The sequence below is a fragment of the Bos indicus genome, chromosome 12 (assembly GCF_029378745.1).
Source record: "Bos indicus isolate NIAB-ARS_2022 breed Sahiwal x Tharparkar chromosome 12, NIAB-ARS_B.indTharparkar_mat_pri_1.0, whole genome shotgun sequence".
NCBI lineage: Eukaryota > Metazoa > Chordata > Mammalia > Artiodactyla > Bovidae > Bos > Bos indicus.
The window spans coordinates 57,184,055-57,195,284 of record NC_091771.1 but is presented as its reverse complement, the minus strand read 5'-3'; the positions used below and the strand labels follow the sequence as shown (position 1 = coordinate 57,195,284).

General features: G+C 38.6%; 1 pseudogene; it reads left to right on the top strand.

Moving 5' to 3' along the window:
• The first annotated feature begins 7,696 nt into the window (after positions 1–7,696).
• LOC109567131 (small ubiquitin-related modifier 1-like) lies at positions 7,697–8,315 on the top strand (annotated as a pseudogene).
• Positions 8,316–11,230: the final 2,915 nt, after the last annotated feature.

Genomic DNA, 11,230 nt, shown 5'->3' with positions numbered 1-11,230 from the left:
AAAATCCCTTCAGATGGTGACTGCAGCAATGAAATTAAAAGATGTTTGCTCCTTGGAGGAAAAGCTATGACAAACCTAGACAACATATTAAAAAGCAGAGTCGTTACTTTGCCAACAAAGGTCCATGTAGTCAAAGCTATGGTTTTTCCAGTAGTCATGTATGGATGTGAGAGTTGGACCATAAAGAAAGGTGAGCACCAAAGAACTGATACTTTGAACTTTGGAGTTGGAAAAAACTTCTGAGAGTCACTTGGACTGTAAGGAGATAAAACCAGTCGATCCTAAAAGAAATCAACCCTGAATATTCATTGGAGACTAACGCTGAAGCTGAAGCTCCTATATCTTGGCCACCAGATGCGAAGAAGCTACTTATTGGAGAAGACCCTGATGCTGGGAAAGATAGAAGGCAGGAAGAGAATGGGAAGACAGAGGATGAGATGGTTGGTTAACATCACCAGCTCAATGGACATGAGTTTGAGCAAACTCCAGAAGATGTTGAAGGATAGGGAACCCTGGCATGCTACAGTCCATGGAGTCGCAAAGCAACCGAACAGCAACAACAACACTGAATGTGTCTTCCAAACTTATATGGAATTTTTTAAACAATAATCTTTTACTGTTGAGCATTTATTCTACTAGCTCACTTTCCTCATTTATAGATTTATATTATTACAAAATCTTTCTGAGATGAAAATTAGTGTTTATTGGAATATTTGCCTAAAATATTGTTTTTAAAATATAGAAATAAAATGTATCAGTTTAGTTCAGTTGTGTCTGACTCTTTGTGACCCCATGAATCACAGCATGCCAGGCCTCCCTGTCCATCACCAACTCCTAGAGTTCACCCAAACTCATGTCCATTGAGTTGGTAATGCCATCCAACCATCTCATTCTCTGTCATCCCCTTCTCCTCCTACCCCCAATCCCTCCCAGCATCAGGGTCTTTTCCAATGAGTCAACTCTTCGCATGAGGTGGCCAAATTATTGGAGTTTCAGCTTCAGCATCAGTCCTTCCAATGAACATCCTGGACTGAACTCCTTTAGGATGGACTGGTTGGATCTCCTTGCAGTCCAAGGGACTCTCAAGAGTCTTCTCCAACACCACAGAGCAAAAGCATCAATTCTTCGGCGCTCAGCTTTCTTCACAGTCCAAATCTCACATTCATACATGACCACTGGAAAAATCATAGCCTTGACTAGACGATCCTTTGTTGGCAAAGTAATGTCTCTGCTTTTTAATATTCTATCTAAATTGGTCATAACTTTCCTTCCAATAAAATGTATAACTCTCTCTAAACTTTTATTTATTATTTTCATAGTTCTTCAAGTATGTCTTCAATGTTGCTGGTTGATTCATATTTAAGAAAGCATTAATAAAAAAGCTTACTGGGAATTACATGAGCAAGACTGTTTATATGCCAGAATGAATGATAGGATGACCATAAAGGTAATTAATCATTATTTTGTAGGATATTGACTTAGATCACGACAGTCCTTAATATTAACCCCATGCATAAGCCATCATTTCTACCACCTATTGCATTCATAGGTATAATCCATAAGATCTTTGGTGTCAAAGATGGTATCTGGATAAGCCATCAAGGCCAGGTAGTTCACTAGTTTTCATATGCAGTAAATGCTTTTTGGGTATTGATATGTGATACAAAAGATACACCTTGAATTATTATTGCTATAGATTTACTGATGAAACTCTTTCCTAGACCTCTAAAAAAAACCATTTATTTCCCAATTTCCCTCATTCTTGATTATTGGCACACAGGCCAAACCATTTGGATATGCCCATGATTCCATGTATGTCTTTACTTTGAAGAATCTTTAAACACAAAGCATATAACCACATATACTGCTCAAAGAACACCAAAATCTTTTAGGGCCATGTATGAACAGAACTACAGATTTTTTCCTAGCCAGGGTAATAACATCTTCTTCCTAAACAAAGGTTAAGATTGTTAGCAGGCCCTTGTAAAACTGATATTTCCTAATCTCAGGCTTCCTCAGTGTGACAAAAGAAACCCACTATATTCACAACATCCACCTGAGCCTACCTCTGTATTACTCCCGAGGGATTTTGAGGAAGACAGGAACGGCTGTCGTGTACACGTACCTCAGATGTCTTGCTATGCTGTGAGTAATAAAAGCCTTTGTCTCTGAACCAGGAGTCTTCTGTCAGCATCTATGAAATTGTGACAGGATCACTTAAGTTCAAAGTAGGAAAAAATCTTATTTAGCTTATCTTTTCAAGTATTTCCGATTTGTATCCATATATCTGGGCCAGAAGCATAGCTGATCATGCCACTACAATAGAAAGAAATTTTTTAGTTTCAAATTTTTTTTTTTTTAATCGAGCTTTACCAATTCCTTAAAATAAATCACCTAAGTAAGCAAAAAAGACAATTCAAAAAACTTTATTTTCATATTTGATTTAAAAGCACTTTTTGGTGTTAATATGAGGATAATGAAATTAGTGACTGTGTAAGTATGTATGTAAAAGTGCTTGAGAGAAAAATACAAAAATTCAAAAAGTGTTTGAACTGTGAGGCATCCTATCAATTATTGGGAATAAATTAAGAACTCACTATATTAAGTCAAATCTGAAATTACTAGATGGCATTTAAACAAAAGTTTTCCTTCAACTGATATAAAAGAGTCTCTTTAGTATATAGAATTGTGGCATTTATTGTTTTTACACTGGAATGAACAGAACAGTAGTTTCGGATATACAAGAGCTCCCGAGTTTGGCCTAGAACTGAGTTACTGAAAATATAACTCTTTGCTAAGTGATAAGTATAGTAATGTTAAACAATTATTTAAAATAATAAAAATAGCCTAATGAGGTTTAGAAATCATTATGTTTAAACATTCCAACAAATTATATGCTGATAACTTTAATTAAATCAAATTTCTAATATGGGAATGTTTTAAAATAATAGTAACAATTTTCTATACTAGTATTTTCTAAACTAGTATGTCTGTGTGCTCAGTTGTGTTCCTATCTTTGTGACCCCATTGATTGTAGCCACCAGTCTCATCTGTCCAGGGATTTCCCAGGCAAGAACCCTGTAGTGGGTAGCCGTTCCCTTCTTCCAGGGGATCTTCCCAACCCAGGAATCGAACCCACATCTGCTGGGTCTACACAGGAGACCAGGTAAAGCGCTCTTTACCACAGAGCTATCTGACAATCCCTCAAAAGTAGTAATAAATATCAAATGTATAATTTCAGTTACTAACTATATGTAAAATGAGTAACCTACACAGCCAGGTGAGCATGATGATAGAAAAATGATTGTCACATCTTGAGAATCTGTGCAGGATGACATTCAGCATTGTAGAGAGCACTGGAATTCAGCAACAGTGGATCTGGATGATGCTACACATTCTATCTCACCTAGAGCCAGATATCCTGGACTGTGAAGTCAAGTGGGCCTTAAGAAGCATCACTAGGAACAAAGCTAGTGCAGGTGATGGAATTCCACTTGAGCTATTCCAAATCCTAAAATATGATGCTGTTAAAGTGCTGCACCCATAATATGCCAGGAAATTTGGAAAACTCAACAGTGGCCACAGGATTGGAAAATGTCAGTTTTCATTCCAATCGCAAAGAAAGGCAATACCAAAGAATGTTCAAACTACTGCACAATTGCCCTCATTTCACATGCTAGCAACGGAGAAGGCAATGGCAGCCCACTCCAGTATTCTTGCCTGGAAAATCCCATGGATGGAGGAGCATGGAGGGCTGCAGTCCATGGGATCGCTAAGAGTCGGACACGACTGAGCGACTTCACTTTCACTTTTCACTTTCATGTACTGGAGGAGGAAATGGCAACCCACTCCAGTGTTCTTGCCTGGAGAATCCCAGGGACAGGGGAGCCTGGTGGGCTGCCATCTATGGGGTGGCACAGAGCCGGACATGACTGAAGTGACTTAGCAGCAGCAGCAGCACATGCTAGCAAAGTAATGTGCTAGCAAATTTACATAATTTACAGCACATGCCAGCAAATTTCTTCAAGCCAGGCTTCAACATTACGTAAACCTAGAACTTCCTGATGTTCAAGATGCATTTAGAAAAGGCAGAGGAACCAGAAGTTAAATTGAAAACACCCATTGGATCATAGAAAAAGCAAGAGAGTTCCAGAAAAACATCTGCATCTGTTTTATTGATTATGCCAAAGCCATTGACTGTGTGGATCACAACAAACTAAACTGAACTACACATTCTATTTAATGTATAACCTGGCAATTAATTTCACGAGTCTGAAAATTGGTGTCGTAACATATAAATTTAAAATAATAAAAGTTTATGCTCCATTTTTTATACAGTTCAGTTCAGTCACTCAGTCATGTCTGACTCTTTGCGACCCCATGGACTGCAGCACGCCAGGCCTCCCTATCCTGTCCATCACCAACTCCCGGAGTTTACTCAAACTCATGTCCATCGAGTCAGTGATGCCATCCAACCATCTCATTCTCTGTCATCCCCTCCTCCTCCCACCTTCAATCTTTCCCAAATCAGGGTCTTTTAAATGAGTCAGTTCTTCACATCAGGTGGCCAAAGCATTGGAGTTTCAGCTTCAGCATCAGTCCTTCCAATAAATATTCAGGACTGATTTCCTTTAGGATAGACTATTGTGATCTCCTTGCTGTCCAAGGGACTAACACCACAGTTCAAAAGCATCAACTCTTTGGCACTCAGCTTTCTTTATAGTCCAACTCTTACATCTATACATGACTACGGAAAAAGCATAGCTTTGACTACACGGAGCTTTGATGGCAAATTATAATGTCTCTGCTTTTTAATATGCTGTCTAGTTTGGTCATAACTTTTATTCCAAGGAGCAAGAGTCTTTTAATTTCATGGCTATAGTCACCATCTGCATTGATTTTGGAAGCCCCCCAAAATGAAGCTTGTCACTATTTCCACTGTTTTTCCATCTATTTTCCATGAAATGATGGGACCAGATGCCATGATACCTTGATCAAATACGATAATGGATACAGACTCTTCCATATGTTTTGTTTATGTTAGGTTTATAATAAATATCTTTTTGTACCAAAATCACCTTATACATTTCAGCTTCTCTTACTTTCTCATGAACTGCCAAGACACAGAGACATGATCCTGTTCAATCCTGCAACTCTCAAATACCTAGCACATTCCATGTGTATAACTGATCTTTTTCACAGATCTTATTTTTTAAAACCATGCTGAGAATTCTCATTGAACTTTTACAGTTAGGTATAAGCAGTCTATATAGAATCATTGACTTATTTATTACATCAGACTGAACAAAAATGCATCATATATATTTTTAACAATTGCTATGGATAACATACCTACATTCCTTTCCAAAAGACATAAGCCTAATATTTAATTATGTCCCTAATCAGGTACTTCAGTTCCTTTACAGGGATTTCTCATCTGCAATATGAAGATGAACATTTCTATATTTTTGTGTTCTGGATGGGATTAAATTGAAAGAAGTAAAATGTGTCAACATTTGATATGATGAGAAAAAACATAGATTCTAAATGTCTTAATTAGTGATATCATAACCGTTTGATAACAAATAGCACATTTCAAGGGATAATTGACCATAGAATCCTGAGAAGACATGTGATAAAGTTTCATTACAAATTAGGTTTTTATTTAGAACAAAGAAGAAACCAGAATATTAGACTAAAAAAGATTGATAATTTTTAAGATAATTCAAACAAATTGACTTAGCTACAGTTAAGGAAATGGCAACCCACTCCAGTATTCTTGCCTGGAAAAATCCCATGGACGAGAAGCCTGGTAGTCCGTGAGGTTGCAAAGAGTTGGACACGACTGAGTGAGTTCACTTCGCAGTATTTACTATTTAAAAATGTCCCAAATCCTTGTTATTTAAATGTAAAGTGAAGTGAAAGTCATTCAGTGGTGTCTGATTGTTTGTGACCCCATTGACTATAGCCCACCAGGGTCCTCTGTCCATGGTATTCTCTAGGCAAGAATATTGGAGTGGGTAGCCAGTCCCTTCTCCAGGGATCTTCCCAACCCAGGGATGGAACCCTGGTCTCCCACATTGCAAGTGGATTCTTTATCATCTGAGCCATCAGGGAAGCCCATTTAAATGTAAATGGAACACTAAACATCATGGCAGACATGGCATGTGTGTTCATTGGCTAAATACTTTACATTCATCAATAACAAATGGAACTATCCCATTCTCTAGGATAAGTAAAACTACAATAAGATGGTTTCCCTAAAAATAAACTGTAAAATTTTGATTACAGGAACCCGGAATGTAGCTCAAATATGAAATATAAAATAAGCAGTTCTTTAAGGAATAGGTTAGTGTCCTTAAGAGTTGTTGAAGATGCTACATTTATATCTGTTCATGTAAATAAAAATCAATTATAGAGATTTATATATCAAATTTTGAATATTTTATGACTATATTACAACTCACATTTAAGAAGGCCTTGGCCTCAAAATTAATTTTAAGATTAGCTTCGAATGAGTAAAGAGTATTTTGTATTGTACAGAAAACGTTTAACTTTATCTGAACACTGTAATCCTAGAAAATAGTGAAGGTTAAGAAATCTCCCCACCTTTAGTGCCCCAGAAATTGGGTTACTACAATAACCAGCATTCCTATGTAACTTTGACAAGATTCATGGATGATCCCTTGTTTACCTATGATTATAAGGTTGACCTAAAACAAATAGACTGCCTGATATATTTCTTCAGCAAGGATGGGTTTATTTGGAATCAGCTGCTGCTGCTCCTGCTAAGTCACTTCAGTTGTGTCTGACTCTGTGCGACCCCATAGATGGCAGCCCACCAGGCTTCCCCATCCCTGGGATTTTCCAGGCAAGAGTACTGGAGTGGGTTGCCATTGCCTTAACCGATATGGAATCAGCAGAGAATTGCAATTCATGATCCACAACTATGAAGTACCACGTGCAAGTCCCACACTTCAAGGGAAGGAGAACAGTTTTACAGAGGGATAGAGGAAGGAGGGAGGCCTGTAGTAAAGAGAGTCCATAAATTTTCAATTGGATAAATCCTTGCCAGGAAAGAAGTCTCTTCTTCCAATTAAGCTTTGCTACAGTCTCAGGGTATGAGAGATCCCCCTTCTAGTCTCTACCTCTATTGGATTGAGGTATCTGTGGTATGAGCTATATACCCAACAGAATTCAGAGTTCCAGAGAATAGCAAGGAAAGATAAGAAAGCCTTCCTCAAAGAACAGTGCAAAGAAGTAGAGGAAAACAATAGAATGGGAAAGACTAGAGATCTCTGCAAGAAAATTGGAGATATCAAGGGAATATTCCATCCCAGTATGGGCAACATAAAGGACAGAAAGGGTTTAGACCTAAGAAGAGACTAAAAAGATGTGGCAAGAATACATAGAAGAAATATACAAAAAAAAAAGTCAATGACCAGGATAACCTTGATGGTGACATCACTCACCTAGAGCAAGACATCCTGGAGTGTGAAGCGAAGTGGACATTCGGAAGCACTGCTACAAACAAAGCCAGTGGACATAATTCCAGCTGAGCTATTTGAAATCCTAAATGATGATGCTGTGGCGGTGTTGTGCTGTCGGGTAGAGAGTAGGATTTGTAAACCCCGGAGCGAGGTTCTACTACCCAAGGCCGCTGGTGTGTGGAGACCCTGGGGAAACCACCATCACCATGTCTGACAAGGAAGCAAAACCTTCAACTGAAGACTTGGGGATAAGAAGGAAGGAGAATATATTAAACTCAAAGTCATTGGACAGGATAGCAGTGAGATTCACTTCAAAGTGGAAATGACGACACATCTCAAGAAACTCAAAGAATTCATACTGTCAAAGACAGGGAGTTCCCATGAATTCACTCAAGTTTATCTTTGAAGGTCAGAGAATTGCTGATAATCACACTCCAAAAGAACTGGGAATGGAGGAAGAAGATGTGATTGAAGTTTATCAGGAACAAACAGGGGGTCATTCAACAGTTTAGTTTTAAAATCTGAGGGTCTGGACCAAAAGAAGAGGAATATCCATTTGGAGTCAAAATGACAGAGAATAATGACTAACTCCTAAGATGGCTTCACTGAAGAGAAAGCATATTAAGATGAAAGAAAAGTCTTGTCAGAAGATCCCAGAAAAGATCTAATTTTCATTATCAGTGAAAGTTATTCATGCAAAAGTATATACAACAGAACAATGCTCTTTTTGATTTATTTGTACTTTTTGGCCTGGGATATGGGTTTTAAATGGACAGTGTCTGTACCAGCTTCATTAAAATAAACAAAATATTTGTAAAAACTGTACCCATGTTTATTTTATTTTTAACTGTACAGAAAGAAAAAAGAAAATGCTTAAAACATGTTTTTTTTTTTTTGCATCATATTGGAAATTATTGTTCATACATGGTACAGATTTTTTTCCAGATTGTGTGGTGATGATCATGACTTTGAAGGACTGAGGTCACAAAACCTTCTTAAATACTCACTGTTGTTTTTTAAAAAAACTTGATATTCCTGTATGGTGCATTTATATGATACAGTTACCCAATATGTTGAATAAATGGGCATGCCAAAAATTACAAAAAAATAAATAAATAAAAGATGATGCTGTGAAAGTGCTGTGTTCAATATGTCAGCAAATTTTGGAAAATTCAGCAGTGGCCAGAGGACTGGAAAAAGTCAGTTTTCATTCCAATCCCAAAGAAGGGTAGTGCCAAAGAATGTTCAAACACCAGGCAGTTGTGCTAATCTTGCATGCTAGTAAGGTTATGGTCAAAATCCTTCAGGCTTGGCTGCAGCACTATGTGAACCGAGAACTACTAGACGTTAAAACTGGATTTAAAAAAGGTGGAGGAACCAGAGATACAATTGCCAAAATTTGTTGGATCATGGGAAAGCAAGGGAATTCAAGAAAAAGTGTATACTTCTGTTTCACTGACTATACTGAACCCTTTGTGTGGGTGACAACAAACTGGAAAATTCTAAAAGAGATGGGAATACCAGACCACCTTACCTGTCTCCTGAGATACCTGTTTGCAGGTCAAGAAGCAACTGTTAGAACCAGACATGGAACTATGGACTGGTTCCAAACTGGGAAAGGAGAACAACAAGCCTGGATATTATCACCTGCTTATTTAACTTATACGCAGAGTATATCATCTGAAATGCCAGGCTGGATGAATCACAAGCTGGAATCAAGATTGACGGGAGAAATATCAATAACCTCAGATATGCAGATGATACCACCGTTATGACAGAAAGCAAAGAGGAACTAAAGAGCTTCTTGATGAGGGTAAAAGGGAAGAATGAAAAAGCTGGCTTAAAACCCAACATTCCAAAATCTAAGATCATGGCATCCAGTCCCATCACTTCATGACAAATAAAAGGGAAAAAAGTAGAAGCAGTCAGATTTTATTTTCTTGGGTTCCAACATCACTATCGGAGAAGGCAATGGCACCCTACTCCAGTACTCCTGCCTGGAAAATCCCATGATGGAGGAGCCTGGCAGGCTGCAATCCATGGAGTCTCTGAGGGTCGGACACGACTGAGCGACTTCACTTTCATTTTTCACTTTCTTGCATTGGAAAAGGAAATGGCAACCCACTCCAGTGTTCTTGCCTGGAGAATCCCAGGAACAGGGGAGCTTGGTGGGCTGCCATTTATGGGGTCACACAGAAGAATATCCAGAGTTGGACACGACTGAAGTGACTTCGCAGCAGCAGCAGCAGCAACATCACTGTGGACAGTGACTGCAACCATGAAATTAAAAGACACTTGCTCCTCGGGAGGAAAGCTGTGACCAATCTAGATAGTATATTAAAATGCAAAGACATCACTTTGTCAGCAAAAGTTGGTATAGTCAAAGCTGTGGTTTTTCCAGTAGTCATGTATGGATATGAGAGTTGGACCTTACATAAGGCTGAGTGCTGAAGAATTGATGCTTTCAAAGTGTGGTGCTGTAAAGGCTCTTGAGTGTCCTGAACAGCAAGGAGATCAAACGAGTCAATCCTAAAAAAAATCAAACTGAATATTCATTGGAGTGACTGATGCTGAAGCTGAAACTCCAATGTTTGCCCACATGATGGGCAGAGCGGACTCACTGGAAAAGACCCTGATTCTGGGAAAGATTCAAGCAAAAAGAGAAGAGGTTTGCAGAGGATGAGATGGTTAGATAACATCATCGAGTCAATGGAAATGAATTTAAGCAAACTCTTGGATAACAGTGAAGGACAGGGAAGCCTGGCATGCTTTAGTCAAAGGGGTCACAGAGTCAGACACAAGTTAGCTACTGAACAGCAAACAATGATCTGTTAGTTTTTTACAATATCAAACACAGACTTTTCCTATCCTCATTCTTTATCTCATAATTAATTAGCTAAACTGCTGGTTACTGTTGATCATTTGGCTTCTGCATACTCTTAGCCTAATCTAAGAAGATCCCCTGCAGAAGGGAATGGCTACCCACTCTAGTATTCTTGCCTGGAGAATTCCATGGACAGAGGAGCCTGGTGAGCTGCAGTCCATTGGGTCACAAAGAACCAGACATGACTGAGTGACTAACGCTTTGGTCACTTCAGTCTTTCCTTAAGGAGCCTGCCTGAAAAAAGGGGAGCCTCAGGTTAAAATATCTCAGATTTAGTATCTGTTCACACCACTCTTTCATCCCACTCTTTCACACTTATAATCTCATATACTTCTCTAATCTTATATTCTTACTTCTACTCTCTAATCGTATAGTCTTCTCTCTATGAAAAAAAAAAAAAAAAACCTTTTGAGAATGACTTCAGCAAAATGGCCAAATAAGACATCCCTGACATGAATTCCTCCTTCAACAACCCTAATTTGGTATCAACCCAAGAGATTTCATGGGATCTGTGGCTTCCAGATACACATGTGTATAATGCAGACAAATTTCTTTGCCGTTGTTGTTCAGTCACTAAGTACTGTTCAACTCTGTGACACCATGGGCTGCTCTGTCCTTCACTTTGTCTCGTACTTTGCTCAAATTCATGTCCACTGAATCAGTGGTGCCATCTAACCATTTATCTTTATTTTCTGCTTCCCCCTGTTCTCTTTCCCTTGAATCTTTCCCAGCACCAGGATCTTTTCCAGTGAGCTGGCTCTTCACATCAGGTAGACAAAGTATCCGAGCTTCAGCCTCAGCATCAGTTTTTCCAATCAATATTTAGGGTTGATGTCCTTTAAGACTGACTAGTTTT